This window comes from Phacochoerus africanus, chromosome 5 (assembly GCF_016906955.1).
Source record: "Phacochoerus africanus isolate WHEZ1 chromosome 5, ROS_Pafr_v1, whole genome shotgun sequence".
In the NCBI taxonomy this organism is placed as follows: domain Eukaryota; kingdom Metazoa; phylum Chordata; class Mammalia; order Artiodactyla; family Suidae; genus Phacochoerus; species Phacochoerus africanus.
Genome location: NC_062548.1, coordinates 89560764 through 89581047, shown reverse-complemented (window position 1 = coordinate 89581047; position 20284 = coordinate 89560764). Strand labels below are relative to the sequence as shown.

The 20284-nt window shown below is 40.7% G+C and overlaps 1 protein-coding gene across 6 annotated transcripts in view; it reads left to right on the top strand.

Moving 5' to 3' along the window:
* The window catches only part of CCDC85A (coiled-coil domain containing 85A), a 207924-nt gene that overhangs the window by 9963 nt on the left and 177677 nt on the right, over positions 1 to 20284 (top strand). The window lies entirely within an intron of this gene.

Below are 20284 nucleotides of genomic sequence, written 5' to 3'. Positions count from 1 at the left end.
AGGAACACACATTTGTCCCCCAAATCATGATGTGTGTTTCTCCCCCTCATTTGTTCCAGTCTATACAGTTACCAGTCAGGTAGCCTGGAGAGGATTGAGGAGGAGGGGCAGAGAAAGAGAGGATCAGTAATTCCTGGCCCCCTGAGTAGTCAGGGTGAGGTTTGTGGGTATTGAAGATCAAAGTAGAACCAATCTAAGATTCCTCATTCTCGAACCTTTTCCTGGTTGTGTGCAGTTTCCTACAGGGCTGTCTTGAAACAGGTGATCAAAGGTTTCTGAATCCTGTCAACAGTTTATGTACAGGAAGAACTGAATATTTATTATGAAAAAACAGTAACATAAAAAATGAACTAGGATATCCTTAAACAGGTTTGATGCTGTTGCGTGAATGCCTCTAAATATGCCTACATATGCCTTACTTTACCTTGAGGATGTTTTCTTGTTTTGGGGGCCTTTGCATGAATCTGTGACTTTCCTTTGTATCTGGAATGTATCAAATGATTTCCTTCCCTACTCACTCAAAACTCACTCAACCCTGTCACCAAACTCCTTTAAACCAATTTGGAATAGCATGCTCTTTCACATGGTGAGTCATCTTTTTGGTTGTTTAAATGTTCCCCTTTAAAACATACAGATGTGTTTGGATATGTCTTGGGTTTCCAAAGTGTAACATCCACTGCATTTGCTAAGGCAGCTCTAAGCCCAATTCTAAACCTTTTGGAAGAAGTTTAATTTTCTGCATCTTGGTTCTGAAGCCACTTTGAACGCGAGAGAGGGAGAAGAAAAATGTTTCTTGAAAAAAAAAAAAACCTCAAAATTATTTGATGTTCCCTGTAGCTGAGTTAAAATAAAAATGATTGCTTTTATGAAGTGGGGTTTTTGCATCTGAAATATCTGAAGTTTTCTGCTTTATTTGAAAGCTGCCCCAGAGTCTGTGTGCAGTCAGCTCTGAGTGGTGGTGGAGGCTGCCAATTTTAGCAGTGACATGAAGGGGTAAATTTTCAATATTGTACTTGAGGATTTGCCTGTTGGATTCCATTTCATCTTAATCCTTTTCTCATAGGGCTGAAAATTGACTCCTGAAGCTTGGCTTCTAATGCATTCAATGTTCTTTTATGTGCAGATGGAACCAGAAAGAGTGGGAAAGATAGGGTGCTGTTGCTTTCTTGGTTTTGTGTGCCTGGAGGTAGAAGCTGGGAGAAGCCAGTTCACCTGTTGCTTTAAGGTTTCCTGGCTGGTGGAGGTGGGGGAGGCTTTTACTTTGTTGACTGAGCCCTCCCTCACTCTTTCCATAAGAGCCTGAGATGCTGTCCTGCTTGCTGTGTCTGGCTGTCATTTAAAAAAATGTTTGGTTGTGTTGCTATCACAAGATGTGCCATCTGCCAGGAAACTTGTGTTCAGAGGGTAATGGGTTAACAGGAAGGTAAAGTTAATGGCTTTTCCATTTCTTGATTACATTTTAGTGAGCATGAGAAGAAAATGTATGTGCTATTTTGAGGAAACTTTCTATCTTGAACCAAAAAAAAAATACTTAGGGGCAGGTGGTTCACTCACAAAACAATTCTTCTCTTTACAAGAGGGCTTTTAAATAAAGAACTCTAATCAATGTTTGATATAACTTACAAGAAAGGATTTTAGGTACAGTTTTAAAGCAATGCTTTGTATAAAATAAGGTCTACCTCTAGATAATGATATTTCATTGTGGAATCTCATTGCTTGGGTTCAGCGATAAATTTCATGGTCAGGAAATTTTAAAAAACATTTAAAATTTAGTTAAAAATTTGATGTAACATAAATGCTTTATTTAGAATGACATGTAGTCTAATTGGATTTACTTCAAATTTTCTCATTCTTAAGTGACAGATCTTCTGACAGTTGATATCCTCACCGAAGTATATTTGTAGTAAATTTGCATTGCATTTTTATTTCAATAATTAATTGGAAAATGAGGAGGCGCGAGGAGATATTTATGGATCATCAGCCTATAAACTTGAGCATCGGTAGCTTGTATTTATCCTGCTGTTACAAATTAATTTTTGATATGGATGGTAAGACATGATTTTTTTTTCTTATTTTTAAATCCCCACACACTTTGGTTGAATTATTATTGGCTTATAAACAGCTAGGAACCAGCAGCGGGGTAAATCCCAAATTACAGATTGGCTTAGTCATTTACAGAGTCCTTCTGTGGGGGCACTTGGTGTGAGAGGTGAGTGTTTTGGATGAGCACTTGAATGTTTTTGCAAGAGCACAAAACAGGTAAAAGGAGGTCGGAAGAGTGTCAGCATTATGGCAGAATGAAACAGAGGTGAAATTTATGTTGATGGGATATTGGCTTGTTGGTAAGATTATACATTCTGTCCCAAAAGACGCACATGTACACACTGAGGGAACATCAGTGAAAACAGTTGTTGCTTTAGTTGGCTGTGCCTTGAGCATCTGTTAAATCTTCTTGTGCTTTCTGTTACAAACTACATGGACAAAGTAGTTGATGAACTTGATATCCAAGAGTGTCCTTTGCTTGAGACAGTTGGCTTAACTTCCAACTGGGTGCAAAGAATTTTGGATATTTTTCTCTCTTAAAAATACCTGTATTTATATAATCATTTTTAAACTAGTAGCTGACTAAAAAACAACAGAAGACAAAACAAATGGAAAAAAAAAACCCTCATGATTGAACAAAATGCTCATAAATGTATTTACTTTTGAAGTTACTTAAATATTTTCCATTTGTAGAGTTGCATTTGCAAAGAGGAAGTGGGTTCAGCTCTTATCACATCTGGACGTTAAGGCATTTGTGTTTTCATCCAAGTTATTTGCTGTATTCTAGATTTATAAATTAAGTAATTGATGGCCACTTCTAGCTACAAATGTACACAGACCGTTGGCCTTAACTGTTGAGAATGAAGGATTCACTTACCCAATTTCATTGGATTTCATCGAAATCCAAGATGGACTTAACTTTTTTAGGTGAAAGTGTTAGCTTCTGCAGTGCAGTCAAGGAGTTTTTCCTCTGGATACCAGCTGGCATATCTTTGCTTTGTAACAGACAATTCTTTAGCCCAGATCAGGATGTTGTGGATGAATCAGTTTCTAGCAATAGCTCTGTTTGTTGTTGACCTTCCAGACAGATTATTCTAATGATTAGAGGTCCTTGCCCATTGGACACTGTGAATCCAGATGAAAAAGTAATAAAAATACTTTTTTTAAAAAAAAAATTTCTGGAGGCACAGATAGCTAGTTACTAGCAACTGAGAAAGAGATAAATAGAAGGAGAAACATTATTATCTTCCTTCTAAAAAAAGTTTGCTAGTTATCTTGGTGGGTCTAAGGTACTTTCCCATCGTAGTGCATATGCCTGTGGACATGCTTTGTGTCCCCTTCAACATTGCCCTTCCCAGTGAGAACACACATGAGGAAGTTAATCTGTGTTAGACAAGATCCATTTAGAACTACCTGTGGTCTTGCTAGATGGGGTTCAGGGTTGTAAGTCTATCTCCTGAAAGCTGCTTCTTGCTACTTGTCTTTTGCGAGAGTGAAACCTAGCATAGAAAGAGCAGGCTGTTTGTCTCACCAACTTTTTCTCTAGAGCAGGATTACTCCATAGTGGCCCTTGGGACCAGATCATTCCTTGATGTGAGGTGTTATCTCGTGCATGTTGGGAGATGTAATAGCATCCCAGGCTCTAACCATAAGCAACCCCCGGTTGTGGTCATTAGAAATATCTCCAGACGCTGCCACATGTTCCCAGGGGAGGGAGCAGGCAAAACTGCCCCTGATTCAAAATTGCTGCTTTAGAGCAGTGGTTTTCAATTTGGCTGAAGATTAAAATCACTGTGCCGACTTTGAAAGAACACTGGTGCCTGGATCCCACACTCAGATGCATGTTGAATTGCTTCGGTACCAGGCCTGAGCACCACGTTGTGAAAATAACCCTTTAGTTGAGTCTAATGAGCAGACTAGGTGGAAGCCATTGGCCTAGGTGCATGGTTGTTGGTAAGAATGGCTGGTGTTAGTGAAGCGCCCAATCACCCAAGCTTCCTGGTGAGAAGCAAGTTAACTTCTTTTTCTCCTTTGCTAAAATCCAGGGCTGAGAAGAACTCATTCTGACAGGTAGTGGAAAATGTCAGCCCTCTCAACCGTGGACCAAGGCTCTCTGATAATGTGCTTCTTTGGGGGTATGGGTTGAAAATTTGAGTTAACTTAATTTGGGGAACTCTGGCATGTGAGTAATTAAACACTACTTTTTAAAGCCTTCACAGCCAGATGGAATAAGAAGCAAAGGGGTTTCTAACTTATTTACAGTGGATGCTGATGGCACATGTAGATCACGTAGCATCTGCAATCCTAATGAATATTTCCCACAAGAGAACCCTGTACTTCAAATCTCCCAGTTTATAGGTTTTACCCTGAGCTTTAAGACTGCTCTTTATTCTCTGTTGAGGTTACTAATGAGTAAACCAAAGACGCTGATAACACAAAAATGGCTTTGTCTGCTAGGGGTGTATGGTAACCTGTGTGTGGAAGAGCCCACCAGGGTTTCTCTGAAGCACGGTTGTCTGTAAATTAAGTAGTGGTGCACTACGGTGTGAGTGATTGCTCTCATAAATTTTTTATTTTGCTTAGAAAAAGTCAGACCATCACTTATGAATGAATTTGGACAACAGAAATTGAATGTCTCCTGGGAGAAAAATGTCAGCATTTACGGTCATAGAATGCCATAGAACTTATTTTAATTGAAGTCCCTGGAGTATATTTTATATTGTGTGGGCTGATACATAGATGGTTAAAGAACGAGATAATAGTTTTTGATCTTCAAGCTCCAATATGCTAATTTGGCAGCCTTATAGACACTTTGATAGGATATCAATTTTAAAAAGTTTTAAAAAATACAATTGCTTGTATTGTGCCTGTTTGTACAAAGCATATTGCATTTATCTTTAGAATACATTTTGATTTAATGACATAGAATGCTTAATATTGGAATATAAGAGTTCCTGTTGTGGCGAAGCGGAAACGAATCCAACTAGGAACCATGAGGTTGTGGGTTCGCTCCCTGGCCTTGCTCAGTGGGTTAAGGATCCAGCATTGCCATGAACTGTGGTGTAGGTCACAGACACGGCTCAGATCACGGTCACAGACATTGCTGTGGCTGTGGTGTAGGCCGATGGCTACAGCTCTGATGAGACCCCTAGCCTGGGAACCTCCATATGCCGCAGGTGTGGCCCTAAAAAAAAAAAAGACACAAAAAAATATTGGAAATGTAGTTTGGCAAGGCAAAATATCTGAGAGGCAGACTACCACTGGAAAACCTAGCTGGCTTAGAAAGGTAATTTCTTGTAGAATGTAAGGTTTTCAGCTGTACCAGCAATAATAGCACAAACTCATAAACATTCTTTAAATCTAGGGGATCATTTTAATCTAAGGAGATTATATCTGTTGTGTGTGTATATATGTGCATACACACAGGTACTATTGCATATGAACAATGCCAACTATTCAGTTGATTTATTTATTTTTAGCAAACAGATGTTCACATGCATCAGCATTCAGTCACATATGCCAGTTGTTGCTGTGAAGTCATGGAGGAATCTCTTTCAGCTGATGAAGGTTGTGCCCTTTAGACCCAGTTGACATCAACTAAATGTTTATATTTTTGGATCCATTGCAACTTTTCAGAAGATATACATAATAGGAAAAAATACAGATTTCCTGTAGTGGCGCAGTGGAAACAAATCCAGCTAGGAACCATGAGGTTATGGGTTCTATCCCTGGCCTCACTCAGTGGGTTAAAGATCTAATGGTGTTGTGAGCTGTGATGTAGGTTGCATACGCGGCTCAGATCCCTCATTGCTGTGGCTGTGGTGTAGGCCAGCAACCATAGCTCCAGTTGGACCCCTAGCCTGGGAACCTCCATATGCCAAGGGTATGGTCCTAAAAAAAGAAAAAAAAATGCCATTGAATCAGTGATGCCTTTATCTTTTTAACTGAAATAACTCAGAAAAAGCTAACTTAGAACAGAATTTTGATGAGTATTCCATTTCATCAGATAAATGCATTTTCAGAAGTGTCAAATGAGTACAGACACAGAGATTTGCTGTAAGGCTCTACATTTACTCATAGTAATGATAGATTATTCTGGAGGCATCAGTGTAGGGATCATATTAGTCAGGCTCCACTGCTCAGAAATAAGAGTGTGAAGCCAAACTTTGCAAAAGCTTGAAAAAAAAGTTTTGCTTGTACAGTACCATTGGACCAGTGAATGCTGAAATTTATGACCCTAGGCTGTAACATATCTTGCATTTTAGCCACTTCTGATGTTTAGAAGCTCTCACAGTAGAGAGAATTGTGAGGCCCTACATTAAATGACCCTAGGTCATTTAGTCTTTCCTTTTTTTTTTTTTTTTCAATATCTACTTTTAATAGATTTTCAATCACTTCTAGTACCAGCATGCTGTCAGCAGTTTTCCTTGCTGCCCTCAGCTGGCCTGGTTTTAACTCGTTTCCTTGTTTAATTGTTTCTAAATTCTGCTCTGCTCTTTCTAATGGCCAGTCATACCTTGGGAAAATGGATAACCGCATTGATTAGAACTGTGTTGAAAATAAGAATAAGTGGCCTTGAAGTATCCTTCTCCGAGTAACGTGCATGAGCTTTAGTATATGGTTCATGTGTCATGCATTGATCAGTGTTTCTGCTTTTAAAATTCATTTTTGCTTATTTTCTGGGTCTTGACTATATTTCAGATAATTGAAGTACTTCTGTAATTCAGGCGACCCCCACTTCTCCAAAGTTTGCTCTGGAGTACTTGGCTTTTACCAGCCACCTGCCTTAGTATCTATTTTTGCTAACTGAAAGAAACCCAAAGAGAATTTTCAATTTTATGAAAAAAGGCAAAAAGCAAAAATAGTGTTCAGTGTTTGTTTTGCAGTGAGCGGTTATAGAGGCTGAGGCCACTCCCAGCAGCAAGAGTGGCACCACCCAGCTCCTTCTCTTGGGAACTACATTCAGCATTTCAGCATCAAGCTGCCATAGCTTTAGACCATGTCTGTTAGCATCTGTACTTTATCCTGGCTTACTTTGTGCATCTGTTAGCAAGATGTGTCCTGAGGTAATTGTGGCTTAGCTTTATGCCATGTTGGCTTATGGAAGGTTTCACAGGATTGCTCTCCTTTAAGATAGCCGGAGGACCTGTATAAGAACACAGAAATTTTTGCTTCTTGGGTTCTTTGGATCAACCAAGTTGCCCTTAGTACTACTTTAATGCATAATGTTTATGACAAGCATTGTGCTCATTTGAAGGAAAATACTTACTTTTGAATTTGATCCTGGGAAGTATTAAGCATAGTTTCATTTTTCTGAATTGGGCTGATTTTCAAGAGTTTTAGGAAATTTGAGATTCAGCATCAAGTGTAGACCATGGGACCCTTGAGAACACAGACATGAAATCTCAGCGCTCACTCATAAGAGTCTCTAATCTGCAAAAGAGTGAGGTTCAAGTTACTGCTCCTTCTGACATAAATTGCCTTCCTCTTGAGAGAGCCATTCAAGAGCTTCCAATAGAAAGAATGGCTGCTCTTTCTGAGACCAGAGATCCTTCAGCAGCAGAGAGGCAGAAGAGGTGTTTAGAAAAGAGAAAATGGCAGAGGAAATAGAAGGTTGCTCTATCGTCCTTCTAAAGGCAATTCCGATTTGTCCTCCTTAAGATCACAACTGGGTTATTCACACACAGTTGGGTCATTTACAGTTTTCATGTAACAAAGAGTTAAATGTATAACAGAACTTCTGTACTGGAATCCTTTTTGAAGGGTAAACAAGTCTTGGGACTTGGTATTGGCCCTGGATTGAAATTAGGCACACATTCAATTATAGATAAATGACAACTTCAGGGACTATATTTTAGTTTTTTTCTTCTTCAGATCCTTAGTTATTTAGGCCTTATGTAGGCTTTTCTGTGAGACAGGATGTGCTAAGGAGAATGGGTGGGTTTGGAGATTACTCTAAGTCTGTAATTCAGTCGTTTGCTTCGCTGTCTCACACAAACTGTGTACTGAGTGTTCTTGTACACAGATTTAATCAAACATTAAATGCGTGGAATTTGAAGGTATTGAATGACTTTTGTCCGGACCCTTTTCACTTTGTTTCTTTCTTTCTTTTTTTTTTTTTTTTGTCTTTTTGCTTTTTCTAGGGCCATTCCCTTGGCATATGGAGGTTCCCAGGCTATCGGAGTCTAATCCAAGCTGTAGCTGCCGGGCTACACCACAGCCACAGCAACGTGGGATCTGAGCCGCATCTGTGACCTACACCACAGCTTAGGGCAACGCCGGATCTTTAACCCACTGATCGAGGCCAGGGATCAAACCTGCAACCTCATGGTTCCTAGTCAGATTCATTAACCACTGAGCCATGATTAGAACTCCTCATTTTTAGCTACATAAAGAAAACTGAGTCCTTTACATTGAAAAATCTTGCAAACAAAATAGCTGTAGCACCCTTTTTGTTTGCTGTTGTGGTTGAGGGATAGACTGCTCTGGTTACCTTTTGACAAGCTGAAATTCAAAGGTGCTTTCTGATGCTTCCTGAGTGTGCTGGTTTTTCTGGTCGGGTATGTTCATTGTTGTATTAAACTCAGAATTATAAAAAAAACTGGAAGGTCTCCTCATCTTTCAGTTATTGACGGGAAATACCTGATCTGGATGATGTAGTGCTGCAGCTTCCCAAGTGCCCATAATTGTTAGGTGGCTCAAAAATAAGAAGCATGGATTGTCAAAGAAAAAAAAAAAAGAAAAAAAAAGGAGTTCCTGTTGTGGCTTAGCAGAAATGAAATGCATCTGACCAGTATCTGTGAGGATGCAGGTTCTATCTCTGGCCTTGATTAGTGGGTTAAGGATCCAGGGTTGCCATGAGCTATGGTGTAGGTCGCAGATGTGGCTAGGATCCCATGCTGCTGTGGCTATGGCATAGACTGGTGGCTACAGCTCTGATTTGACCCCTAGCCAGGGAACCTCTATATGCGGCCCTAAAAAGCCAAAAAAAAAAAAAAAAGCATGGGTTGTATTTGGGTGTATGCATGTATATGTTTATTTTATTCAGTTAATTGAGAAGGTCTATTTTAATGCTAAGAAATAGAAATCAGGACACAATCATTATGTTTTGTTTAGCAAGTCACAGAGTCATAAAACTTAGAGTACTCTACATTTTATGCACTTCAACCTTCCCATTTTCTGATGGAGAAAATTGACATCCAGAGATGTTCAATGATTTGCCTATGGTCAGTGACCTGTAGGTACAGGGCCAGTATCCAGCTGACTCCCAGGGCATGGCATCCTTTTTATAAAGAAGACGTTTAATCTTCCAGACTCTGAAGGCAATTGATGTAGGGTTAGTGTTAACATTAAAGACCTGGTCTTTCCCTAGTCCTGTTGGAAATTCCCAAAAACCAGAGACCTGCAATGATGAGTGAGACAAGTGGATGACGGTAGACTCAGGCGTAGCTTAGGTAGGGACCAGAGAAGACGTGGAGATGCAGCAGGGGAGCCAGGAACTGTTGCCTGGGAACCTGGGTTGGGTTAGATGGTGTGCATGGTTCACAGCTGGATATCCTTAGTAGTAGGAGTATCCTTGCTACTGCCCTGAGAGGCTAACAGCCTTCCTACCCTTCTTCCCTCGACAGGGATTCTCCCCACCCAGGGCTGCATTCCTTCCAGACAAACAGTCTTGTGAAAATGGGCTGACCTTCGTCCTGTCCTCACACATCCGCTTGTCTTCACAGTCAGAATGCTCTGTCTGGAGAAGTGTCAGCTTCTGGTCTGCAAGAAACAGAAGGAAAGACCAGGAGCCAGGGGATGGGCCAGATGGCAACACCAACTGCTCTCAAGGAGTTGTGTTCTTAATAACTTAGCTGACTGCAAACAAAACTAATTAAGCCAGTTATTCTGATTTATGCTACTATAGGCAGAAGTAAAGTACACCTGCATTACACTTTTGATGGCCTTTGAAAGGTCAGGATATCTGAGTTGCAAATTTCTGTTCTAAGCATCCTGGTCTGTTGAATTCAAATTAACCATGCACATTTAATTCAGCATCTCTTACAATTTCCCTAGATGGCAAGAGCTGGTTCACCCATTCACCTAAACAGAATAATAAGACCCTGAAAGACAAGTCATTAGTCATCTCTGCAGATGATGGATTTTCTGTGACTCATAGGAAAGTGAGGTAAGAGTCAACTTCCAGGAAGGAAGAGAGAGAGTGAAAATAGTAAAGACTGTGTGAGGGGAGGTATCATGAAGAATTTCAAAGGCTCTATCTATTTGATTGGCAGGGCCAGCTGCCTCATTGTTATGGGACCCAACCAGAATCACCCTGGTTATGGAGCCATGGCGGGGACCTGGATGAATTTAGCTGTTCATTGTACAAATGAGGGTACTTTGGAAGGGAGTACATTTACAATTATGATCAATTAGAGGCCTAGAAATAAACATTATCCAGGTGGTTTGCCATGAATAGCTCCTCTAGTATAGTGACTTTCATGAGAAACAGGAATCAAGCTTTTCAAAAATCTGTGGAAGAACAGACTTGAAAATTGCTTATTTTTTTTCTTATAGTATCCCTTTAGCACTTAAACAGAGACCACTACTTTAGTCTTTCTTATTCTAAAACTTTATGCTACATGTTTTTCACCCTTCCTTTTTTTGACTTTTTCCTGTTGCAATCCCCAAATTGCACACTTTGGGTTTTATTTACCTGGCCCATAAATCTACCTTTGATGGAAACACTGTTCTTACTGGAGTTTTACATTCATTTTTAAAGAGAGAGCTAGGCTAGTACTATTATACCTACTCACCAAGCATATCTGGTTATTTTTACATTTGTAGGTATCTGTGGAATTTTACCCACATGTTAAAGTGAAACATAGATACCCAACCTTAAATTGGTGTGTGGCGTCTAAGCTTTATGTATAGATTTAAAACAATGAAACCGTTTTGTACACCTCCTTTAGCCAAATTCTGTTTCATTGTGAATAAAAGTGGTATTTATTTAAAACAGTTAAAAATAATTATGTTGTTTCATGGAGTGAAAGTGTGATGCACTGACTTCATAAAGGGCATCACAGCACACTTGCCCAGCTGGAGATTTGGTGATAGAATTGGCTTTGCCACTTTCAAGGTCACACCTTGCTATGTGACCTTTAGCACACCACTAACTTCTGTGTGCAAAATAATTTATCCTTCAAGTAAGGGCCTTGAAATAGTTTTTCTAAGTCAGTAGTCAGAGAATTTTGGATTTTACAGGTATCTAAATCCTGAGAATAAACCTGAAACTGCCAACTTTTTACTTTTGTTAGGTATGGACTATAAAATAATCTGTCAACACCATCATTTCATGAAAGACCATTTGAACATTTAGAAACAAAAATATGCATTTACTAAATGGCAGTTTTCTCCCTAGCATTGTACTGATACATCTCTATATCTCTAATGACCTTTTCTGGAATAATAACAACATATAGCCCAGGGTTCAGATTCCACACTGCAATGCAAAGTGCATTTTTAGTGTCCAGTATGGTTTGGGACTTTATTTTTATCTCAGCCATTGTAGAAAATCTTGTTTCCCACAGCTTGGCATGTTTATAACATAACATTGAACCAGCAGGGTTAATTTCACTCAGGCAGAGCCTAGGTGAATTGATGGAAACCAGGAACCACAACCCATGTCCCATTTCCAGCTTCTTGCCCCTTCTCTCACAAGGAAAAGGGCAGGAGGAAAGGAGACCCATTAGCCTGGGGATCTGACCGGCTTGGACTGGGGACTCCTTTCCCTGCTTGCCGGCCCATCTGCCTTCCTCAGGGTTTGTGCGGCTGGGCCTAGGTTCCTAACAGCCATGAGGATATTATTGGGGAGGTATTCTGTACTCAGGTGAAAAGTTCACTGTGCCTGGAATGAACTGAGAACCATGGAGTTAAATTCTTCCCTGCACCTTATGCTTTGTTGAGAACTTGTTGGAGTTGCAATGATTCATCTAGCAATGTCCAAATAGACCCAGTCCCCTTTGACATGGCCACAGTGATAATTGAACACCTCAGGGTGAACAGGCCACTAAAGAGGCAATAGTGGAGGTGACTTAGGATTTGTAGAGCTCTGAAGTCTGGAGTTTGATTTCTAATGTTCAGGCAGGTCTCAGATGGCAGGCTGCACATGGATTGGCCATGTGTGAAATGCACATTCTTTGTTTAGATTCTTGTTGTCTCCTGTTGCTTAGTGGGTCAGTGCTCTGGAAAACCTGAGTGAGGTTTCTACTCCATTGCAGATTAGATTTTCTCAAGTCTCTTTGCCACTTTTGTACCAGATGGGACAATGTGGCTTATCAACTAAAGTTTGGAAGAGAGTAAGCCAGTGATAAGACAGTGTCACCAGACTCTTCATGTGTTTTTGTTATACCCCATCCAACCAGATTTTGATCTTTTCCTGGAACCTTCAGGCAGAAGAAGAGCCTTCCTCACCTTTCTTTGGCACTTGAGTCCTATAGCTTTACAGCTGGAGTTTAGACCACTTTGGAGTGAGGCTCTTCAGTGAAACCAGAGGGTTCTAATAACCAAAAGGAAGGCAAAATCCTCAGCATTTTCATCGTAAATCCTTGCCTTGACTCATCAGGCAGCCACGCATTCTAAACAATGTCAGGGATAATAGAGATTTATTACAACAAATTAAAGGCTAATCAGAATGTGTCCTGAGTAAACAACTTAGTAAAACAAACATAAATGACAATTGGGAGAAGCATGAGCTGGTAAAAGACTCATGGGTGTGGGTGGTAGTAGAAAATCAAAGTCTGCACATGGTTCAATTGCTTTGTATACATATCTTTGCCATCTCACATGTAAATAAGAGATGATTAGGAATAATACATAGATAAACACACATATATTCCACAAGTGTTTGTCATGTGCTCCCTATCAGTGCAGCCTGGTGGTACATACTGTATGAGGTAGAGAGGAAAAGTGAGGCCCAGGCCCTTCATACTAGGAGCTCACAGTCTGCCATGCCCACGGGAGGAGGGGAGGAACAGAGAAAGTGTGCAGTTAAGAGGCAGGTGGACAGAAGGAGCTCTTGGTGCTGTGGGCCTTCATGGCCCTGGGAGGCAGTTCATGCACCTGTCATGTCACAGATGGTGGCTCACAGGAACCCTGTTGTGAAGTTGCATCTGGGGAGGAGTTGAATTTGGAGAGGCTGGTGGGAGAGATGAGGATGGTGGTGTGAGGCAGAAATGACCAAACAGTAATAAGGAACCGTGAGGATGCCAGTAGCTCTGTGCTGAGTCTTTGTTAGGTCCCGGCAGATAATTTTGCAAAGTTGGTAGAAGCTAGATTATATAGGGTATTGTTAAATGCTTTCCAAGAGTGTTTCCTAATAGTGACATTAACTTCTCATACAAGAAGGTAAAATGTTTTCCATTGTTTAGACCTTGGGATTAGACTAAGTGGACCGGGAAAGCTAGTTCCTTAGCATTGAAAAAAAATCTATTAGGATTTTATAACTCAGTTTAATTTTAATAGTTTGTTTATTCCTTCTTCTTTTTTTTTTTTGCTATTTCTTTGGGCCGCTCCCGTGGCATATGGAGGTTCCCAGGCTAGGGGTCCAATTGGAGCTGTAGCCACTGGCCTACGCCAGAGCCACAGCAACGTGGGATCTGAGCCGCGTCTGCAACCTACACCGCAGCTCATGGCAACGCCGGATCGTTAACCCACTGAGCAAGGGCAGGGATCAAACCCGCAACCTCATGGTTCCTAGTCGGATTCGTTAACCACTGCGCCACGACGGGAACTCCTGTTTATTCCTTCTTAAGGGCTCCTGAACTAAGAAATTTTACAGTGATCAGGGCCTGAGGACTTTTATGTGCCCAGATGGATGCCATCATTTCGTCCTCTTCCATTATTTCATTTTTGTAGCAAAGGCTATGCTGAACTACTTACTGTTCTTTAGTGGGAGAGTTTTACAATGAGGGTCATCAGTTAAGAAAACTGATCTTCTGACTGGTATCTTTTGAGTCAGTAATAAAGATGTTATAAGACTTTGGGGAAAATATGGCCTAGTTGCCTAGAAGGCAGATGTATGCTGCTAAGTGGAAATCAGTAAATTAATTCTCTTAAAACAATAAAGGGAGAAAAATAATCTTGGAGCCTGTTGACCTTTTGGTTGGTCTAGTGTAATAAAATTAATCTAATTTAGCCTTTACATTTCATTCATTCAGATGTTTTTCCACTTTAGTGTTTTCACCTCATTTTAGCCCATGGTGCTATATATTAAGTCTCAGACTGTGTTTCATGGAGTCCTAAAGAAGAACAGGTGTTGAGAAGGAGCCAGGCCCTGCTACCCACTTCACATGACCACAGGTACCCTTAAACGGGGGCAGCCCGACATTAACTGGTTTGTTTATTCACACTTCTGCTTAAGCGTCTACTGGAATAAAGATAACTTTTTACCAAGTTTGAAAACCCCTGGTCTAACCCAGAAATGCCAACAAAAACAATTATTTGTATACACGAGCTGGATATCTGGACCAGTGAATAGATATGTGGTCCCAGGTAACACAGTTTCTTGATTCTTCTTGTCCCCACGTGTGTGTCCTTGGTCTCAGCTGTGATGATAGACATGTTATGAAAACATAGGTTAATTGATGGGCGTGGGGATTGTCTTTTTCAGAGGTAAATGTTATAATTCATGCATCTTTGAAAACTTTCACCTTCAGGGTCTCCTCCTTTAGTCTCTACCATCTGTTCTTTATTTTGTGATGCTCTCTGGGGCTGAGGAAGAAACAAACTAAATTCTTTAAAGGAATCCAAGCTTCCATGAACCTCTCCCTAGAGCTGCTGAGGTGCTGATCATTTTGAGTGGTTTTCATAAAAGTAACAAACTTTTCTAGAGGAATTAATGTTTATCCTTGAATCCACCAACACATAGCTTTTTACTGTTGGAACGTCCCCGTTTTGTTTCTTTGCTGTGGAACTCTTTGGGCACAATTTAAGTTTTACTACCTTAATTAGATAAACCAGATCTTTATTGTGACATCAGTGGTTGCCATTTGGAAAGGTCACATCTGAGTTTTAGGGTCATCTAATTGCCTGTCTGCCTCAATTCTGAGTTCTGATTGGAAAATTTATTTATTTAAAAGCCAGCTTTTTATGGTATTCAGGATACTAAATTTTCTTAGCCCAGAGAGAAAAGCTAAATTGCAAATTTTATAAACTGAAGCTTTGTTCTAGGCCTTTCCTCTCTCTCTTATACACACACATTCTCTCACAAACATATGCCTAATCTTTTACCAACACCAGCATTAACTCACTGAAGATACAGCTTCACTGCAGTAGAGCCTTTTGAAGCAGTGGTACAAGTTACAGAAACATGGGATCCTTTTCTTCCCTGTCCTCTTGGCTTCCAGAAGCCTGGCTTCATGTAAATCAACAGGAGTCTAGTTTGGAGGTCTCTTGTGGCACAGATTCAAACCCTGGGCCAGGGACTTCTACATGCTGCGGGCATGGTTTGATGAATGGAATCTTAGAATATTGGGCACATGGTGAACCACTTGCCATGAGGTCAAGCAAAGTCTTGAGCCCAGCTTGACTTAGAGAAGCTTTCACAGTGACGTTATAGCCTTCGAGATAATATTTTACAGCTTCTACCTCACTGCTCTTCTCTAGGCTCACCTAGTGCATGTGGTAAAGGGGAGGTGGGGGAGGAGGGAACATGATCAGGAGAGCTGGCAGAGAGGATCTTTCCTCCCATCTCCCTGTAAACTCTTGGCACAGAGTGGTCTTCAGCATCCTCTCATAAATATCGAAGAAACCAGAATTTCCTTCTGTACCCCATATCAAATTTCAAAAATTCCCCCTTTATAATGTAGACAGGAGGTGGCAGACATTCCTCACCTGCCACAAGGACTTTTTGTGCATCCTGGCCTGGGATCTAATTCAGGCAGGCAGGGAGGAAAGGAAGGCATCTTTTGGCCATGGTGTTGATGTGTGGTCATTCTGAACCATCCTTCTCTGAGCAGATCATAGAGAGGTAGCAGATTTGAATCTCCTGCCAGAGTTCGTATTCAAGTTGTCTTTCATATTCAGTCTTGATAGGATAATTTGTGTCATAGCTTTCTTCTACAGATTGCTGTGGTACAGTGATTTCACAGAAAGTAAATAGAATGCTAATTTGTTGAAGGTACCCTATTTGAAAGTAAACATTCTTGTGGAGTCTCTTGTGCCTTCTTTTCTCTGCTCCTCAGAATAATTAAAACAAACAGACAAACAAAACCCTAGTCCCTTACAAGAAGATTAATTTAGGCCTGAGTGATATTTGGTAAAAATTAGAGATGCAAATAGGATTCCATTCCTTTTTTTTTTTCACCCAGAAGTAAATGTTGACTCTGTACAAAACTTCCTACTTCATAGGTTAAATGAGAATGGCCTTTTGTTGGTTATTGGTATAATGCTTTCATTGGTAGGAAAGGTTTTATTCTATAGAGGACTATAATGAATGAGCCGTGCTGCTCAGTCTCCATGAGATATAGAAACTTGGGAGAGGAGTTCCCGTCGTGGCGCAGTGGTTAATGAATCCGACTAGGAACCATGAGGTTGCGGGTTCGGTCCCTGCCCTTGCTCAGTGGGTTAATGATCCGGCGTTGCCGTGAGCTGTGGTGTAGGTCACAGACGCGGCTCGGATCCAGTGTTGCTATGGCTCTGGCGTAGGCCGGTGGCTACAGCTCCGATTTGACCCCTAGCCTGGGAACCTCCATATGCCACGGGAGTGGCCCAAGAAATAGCAAAAAGACAAAAAAAAAAAAAAAAGGCAGAAGATCTAAACAGACAACTCTCCAGAGAACACATACATATGCCAAAAAAAAAAAAAAAAAAAAGAACCTTGGGAGAATTTGTCATTTCTGTTTTAGAGACTCAACAGTTTATATCAGTTTAGGACCTAAATGAATTTAGATTAGGTGGTGGTTTTGTCTTTGAGGAGATGCCAAAATACAGTATAAAGGAAGGTTAGACAAATATCTGTTGAAATGGTTATCTGTCCAGCTATTCACTTATACACCTGTCTTTTATTGAGCTATTATTATGTACCAGGCCCTGTGCTCCCTGTTTATTCCCCAACTGAGTTCCTGCTCTGGTTTCCAGGCCATGGATCCCAGGCCTGCTGTGCCTTCCAAACTAATTGGCCCTTGACTTTTAATGTCTCCACCATGGCTTTGGGTGTTAGCATGTGGCTCTTAAAATCCATTGGAGATTTAAAAATAAAGCAAATCCTAGCATGTTTTTAGGGATATTTTGGGGAGTTTCTCAGCTTACCTAGAGCTGACTCTTGCTTCATGTTGTCTAAGGAAAAGCAGCAGCAAAAGCTGTTGTGGTGCAGAGTTGTGATGGCAAGGTGGTCCTAACCACTTGCTGTGTGTGCTCTTTGAAAGTGGCCATCATCAGGCATACATCCCTTTTCCTCTGTAGCATCTATATTCTACACGAGGACTTGCAAACTAATGGTCTGAGGGCCAAATCCAGCCACAGTCATGTTTTATTTGGCCCACACAGTGTTCTAACATTTGGAAAGTTGCATACAAATCTAAGTTTCTGGCTTCTCTTGATAAATGGGAGGGTCTTCTGACACTTGTCCTGAAACCCTGTATGGCAGTGGTCAGCAGGACAGAGTAGTGGCTGCCTCTGTAGTGGAGGTATGCTGGTTTCCTGTTGCTGTGTAACAAACCGTCTTAGCACCTAGTGTCATGAAACAGCAACCCTTTCATCATGCTCGTGGATTCTTTGGGTCAGAAATTTAGACAAGGTCTTTATTCCATGGTGTCTGGGGCTTCAGCTGAGGAGACTTAAATTCTGGGGCCTGGACTCACATTATTCACACATCATGTGCTTGAGCTAGGACGGCTCGGGGCTCATTGGGCATCTCCCAAATCTCTATGCAGCTTCTGGTTTTCTCATATGGTCTTTCTGTTTGTCTTCTGTGACTTTGCAGTCTTAGAATAGTCAGGCTTCCTACACTACATCTCAGGATCCAAGAGCAAGTATTATACTAAAACAAGGCAAAAGCCACCTGGCCTTTTAGGACCTATCCTCTGAGGTCATACTGTGTCACTTTCCTGTACGCTATTGGTTGAGTCTCAAGCCTACCAAGATGCAGAGGGTCATGGACCCCATCTCTCCCTAGGCTAAGTGTCAAGGAATTTGCAACTATGTTTTGAAACCACCCAAGGGGGCAAACACATTTCCATTTACGGTTGTCCTCACCACTCCCTATTCCATTACCTCCAGGCTGCTTTACCCATTTCTATCATCCAGCTGCCCCTGAGGCCATTTGAATTAGGGGTTACTTCTCTTCCTTGGTACTTCCAAAGTTAGATGAACCCCAAATTCTAGTTAGAGTTTCCTTTGTTAACATTCATAATGATAAATCTAAGTGTGCCCTTTGGTGAAAAGAGTGGAGGGCAATATGGACTCAGACTGCAAACTCCTTTTGGGAAGCTCTATATGATTTTTGCTGAGGTATGACTCATGCTCATGTTGGCCATGTCCTATATTTGCCCTTGTAGAAATGTATTATCTCATTTATTATTTTCTGTATTTCTTGATCTTGGGTATGTGTATTTCCTTTTGCATTTTCTTCTTCTCTGGAATATGGGCCAGGCCATTTGTTTATTTATTATTTTAAGCCATCCTGTGGGTGTTAGCACTATCATTGTGAATAATGAAATCTTATTTATTGGTGCTACACTGCTAGAAATGTTAGAAATAAAGCAACCATAGTTTAAAAAAACACTTAGGGAGAAGCATCTAAAACTCATATTCTCATCTTTCTTTTCATTTTTATGAACCTCTTCTTCTAGTGAAGGTATCTCAGTTGTCCTGGTTGGGATACTGGATATTATCCAGTGTTTTTCTTGCCCATCATCCTAGACTATCAAATTTATTTATGGTTGTACATATTCCTTCCCTCTGTCCTACTGTTACTCTTTTAGCCCAGCCTCTCATCACTAAGACTTCTGGTAGTAGGCCACCTACGTGGATGTTCCTTACATCTCTAACATCCCCAGTTTCCCAACCCTCTTCTATTTCAGAATGATCCTCCAAAAATCTCTGTTAGATCATGTTCATTCTCTAATAAGCTAACAGTGCATCTTTGTGCTCTGGATAAAATTCTGTCTCCTGTTTGTAAATGGCACAGGCAATCCTAACAGGATCTGGACCAAGTTTGGCTCTTATCCAGCTTGCTCCTACCCCTCCCAGGACATTCAGTCCCTAAGCTCTGGTCACAACCCTGGCCACTTGCTTCCAAGGACTTGCCAGATATGCTGGCCTTATTCTGCACTGGAAGCCTTTAGTGTTGTTCTCTCTTTCCCATTCTGTGCCAAATGCCTCATTTTTGGGTTTCTGTAACATCCTAGGTCATTTATCCAGTGTAATAGTTTGTTTACCACCTGTCTTCCCAATTTTAATTTTGATTTCTTGAAGGCAGAAACCATCTTTTGTCTCTGTATATCAATGTCTGGCATAAGAAGGGTTCTTGGTAATGTTTATGGGATGGCTGATAGGTTGAAGCCCAGCAGTGATTCCACTCCAAAATTAGTCTTGTGGGAGAGAGTACTTGTAATTGAATAGAGGGTCCTATTCCAAGATCATGTTTGACAGAAGGAGGCGTCATTCTCTGTTCTGGTCACACTGAAAGGCAACACATATAAATGTATATTTGGGAGGAGACAATGAAAGCTATTTTTCTAAAATCTATGTATTCTGTTAATTGTGTACATGGCAAAAGAAAGTATTAAATCTAGTCCTTCATGGTTAATGTCAAGAACCTTTCTTTGTAAGTATCTGCACTTGTGACCCATTTCTTAGTTTCCTCTTTGAGCAACTCAAATTTTCATAAAAATATTGGAAGCATCCAGGTATAGTGGGCAGGATATGAGCTTGGAGTCAGACAGACTCTGCAAATTCTGGTTCTTGTTCCTCCTAAACTACACGTCCTGGGGCACAGTTTACTTCAGGTCTCAGAACCTCACCTTATTTATATAAGTAGTGGGTAATAGTGGCAATTGGTAAATGTTAGGTCCCTTTCTTCCTCCAGAGGAGAAATAATAGTGCACCTAATTTTATTCATTTGATAATTGGAGAGCCAGTTCCTTCATGTCTCAGTTCCTTATTTTGTCAATTTAATCTCAGCAACTTAGAAGCAAGTAAACCTCATATTGCAAGCTAATTGTCACTAATGAAATATAAAGAGGATGTGACATCACAG